This window comes from Solanum tuberosum, unplaced genomic scaffold, assembly GCF_000226075.1.
Source record: "Solanum tuberosum cultivar DM 1-3 516 R44 unplaced genomic scaffold, SolTub_3.0 scf00576, whole genome shotgun sequence".
NCBI lineage: Eukaryota > Viridiplantae > Streptophyta > Magnoliopsida > Solanales > Solanaceae > Solanum > Solanum tuberosum.
In genome coordinates this window covers 267673-270834 of record NW_006239506.1, presented here as the reverse complement: position 1 = coordinate 270834, position 3162 = coordinate 267673, and the positions used below count along the sequence as shown (strand labels likewise).

The window sequence follows — 3162 nt, the reverse complement described above, 5'->3', positions numbered from 1 at the left end:
CTTCTCGGTCACATGATTGAGAAATGCAAGTTCAACGTGAGGAAATTATCCGTACTATGCGGGAGGATTATATTAAAGACTAGTACACTACAATTTATGTTCAATTTTTTTTATTAAATTAAAGTTAGATGAAACAATTACTTAAGTGGAGAACAAATAACTTTGTAATAATTTAATATGCGATTTTATAATTTTTTGTTTATTTGATAAGATTGAATAAACAATTGGGGCTATTTTAATAGTTTTACAACTTATGAGATTTTTATGTTTATGAGAAAATATACAATACAAAAATTTCATATCGCATGTCCAAACAAACCTTCAATTTCATCTCATAATTTAATATCATAATACCATATCATGATACCATATCGCATGGCCAAACAGGCCCTTAGTTTAGTAGAAAGAGGAAGAGACTATGCTTATTCAATCGAGGCAAAATGTAGAGCACAATTTGTAAGGCTTTTATAATAGTTTAATGCAATGTTCTTCCTCAAACATGTTCTGTACTTATGGACACCTTACAACTGTTTGAGAAAGTAGACGAACGGGTAATTTTTGTATTCTCTTAATATCTTGTTTTCTCATAAAGATACCTACATCTCAACCTTCTGAGTATCAATTCACCTATAAGGAGGCTTATGTAAAGTTCATTTGACGAATGTACGTATTCTTAAGGCTTTGTGTAGTCGAATGTACGTATTCTTAAGGCTTTGTGTTTAGCCAGACCACTAGTGGTGATCTCTCTTATCTGGGCCCTTTGTTTTGATTCCTTATTTTCCTTCCGGCTTCATTCATACGTAATCACAAACATATTATAATCAAAATGTATTTACCTTACACATGGGGAAGTCGATTGTTGATTCATGAGGCGAAATCCAACACAGAACATGTAGGATGCAACTACCTACTCCAATTCGTGCCATGAAAGAAATATAAGAGCAAAATATACTTCTTCAATAATTTTGCAACTTTTTGACCAATCTCCTGTGACTCAAACATATTTGGCCTCAAAATCTCACTTGTTATATGTATCAAAATATGTAGGACTTCTCAACTTCATACACTGCAAAATCGTAGAGTACCTCTTTCAATTGAAAGTACTCGGAGATTCTCAATTCAGCCATTTCAGTGTCTTAAGATTCCATGACAGGTACTTTCACACATCGAGCCTAGGACGCATAGCTAATGCAAGTTATAGTGTACAATCATAGCTTCCTGGGGTGCAGCTGGGAACTTCCACAAGAGCATTGCTAGCAACATTTACTCCGTTCTTCTTACTATTCACAAACGCTAAAGAGTTCGAGAGATCAAGTAATTTCATGATCCCTTGCTATTTGATTCAATCTTGTGCGAAAACATAAAAAAGTTCAAAGATCTTCAGATCATTTTCAGAAAACAATAGTACTAATATAGTTCTTATGTAGTCATGTACCTTGACTTGAGTGTCAAAATTTTATCTCCACGGATCAAAATGGTTTCCACCGAATGTTTCTTAATGCAGAGAGTGTTGACTGCCAATTTTTTTCTGAAACAGAACATCGCTTCACTTCGACAAAAAAGTTAGATAAATAGTAGTAATGCTACTGTAGAATTACACATGCAAGTAAATGAATTACCATTACAAAAGATCAATAAAATTCTAAAAACATTTAACTGGTAACCCCTTCTCCACACGGGAACAAAACATTTTAGATAAAAAGCAAAAGATAACAATAAGCGGAGGGAAGCCCATACTTCAATTTCATTAGACTTCAAACATTTTTTAAAGCGGCCAACTCTTGGTACTAAGCTCTCTTCACGACACACAAATCTTTTTTCAGTGGGGAATTTCGGCAAACACAATAATAGCATAAATTACCTCATCTGATTAGCAAGAGAATAGATTTTAGTATTTCAAAGAAGATATATGCATAACCAACACCAAGAAGGTGTTGCAATATACAATTAAAACATACAGACACGGCGAGGAGAAATGACACTTTCAAGCCTGAAAGAGTTTGAAATGAGTATCGCAGAGAAGCAACATGTTCTTGACTCATAATAGTAGCATATATGCTCCAACTTTTGTTGGCTTATATAACACAAAAAACATCAATCAATAGAAACACCAAATACAAATCGAACCACCCGAGATCCAGTATTCAAACAGTGTAGGAGAAAAAGAGGTTTTTTACCACCATTACAGACAATCAATAGATCTATCCCCTATGTTTGTGCGGAGAAAAATCTAACATCAAAGTGCAATACAGCTGGTTTCCTGCAAAGAAAAGTCTAATAGCCAATCAAATAAGCCCATAAAGCCCAAACTATTGGTGTTGACATAAAGTAATATAGACTAATAAGATAAAATTACGAAATTATCCTTAAAAAAATACAACTATTGGTGCATTTTGTACAACTGCATATAGCAGTGTTCGTACACCCTCAAGTGCCACTTCTAATAAAGATAAAGAGTAATAAATATAAATATATATATATATATTATCGTCTTTTATACAAAGCGCATGTAGATAAATTTCCTAATTATTAATTAGGATAAACAAGAAAGACAAGATAGATGGAAATGTAAGGGGTCAAATATTGAAATTAAAGTCTTTCAATTTTCATGTCGTGGACAAAAACCAAACACCTAATCCTTTTTATTTCATTCATTTCATTCTAATATATCTTGGCTTCTTTTCATTAGTCTTCTCTGGAACTGTCAATATGGATTGACTCATTTTATCTAAGCTAATTCATACTATTTTGAAATTTAACGGGACAAATTTAGCTGATCTATTTTCTCGTGAGCTAGAAAATAGTCCGCCCAACCCACAAGTATGTGGATTACATGATGTGGTCGAGTCAGCCTATTTTTTTTTTAAAAAAAAAACATATTTTTTTTATAATTTTATAAATGAAATTATAATTTAAAAATATTATCGTAAAAATCAACAAGACAATATTACATGGTGTTAGTGCCACTACTTGTTAATTAAATCCACAAATAAAATCATCTTTATAATATTTATTAAGTTTGATTTCAAATAAAAGTATAAATAGCTAAATAGAAATATTAACTTAATTATTTTATAATGATCATAATAAAGCACAAAAAGTATGACAATATTTCATAGGTTACGGCCTACGTAGTGATTCTCTAGAAATTTTAAGGAATTT

General features: G+C 31.9%; 1 long non-coding RNA gene across 1 annotated transcript; it reads right to left on the bottom strand.

Moving 5' to 3' along the window:
• Positions 1–936: 936 nt before the first annotated feature.
• LOC107058663 (uncharacterized) lies at positions 937–2285 on the bottom strand. The gene is made up of 2 exons (XR_001472200.1): positions 1436–2285; positions 937–1347 (listed from the first exon to the last, which is right to left on the bottom strand). It is a non-coding gene; the product is annotated as an uncharacterized lncRNA (long non-coding RNA).
• Positions 2286–3162: the final 877 nt, after the last annotated feature.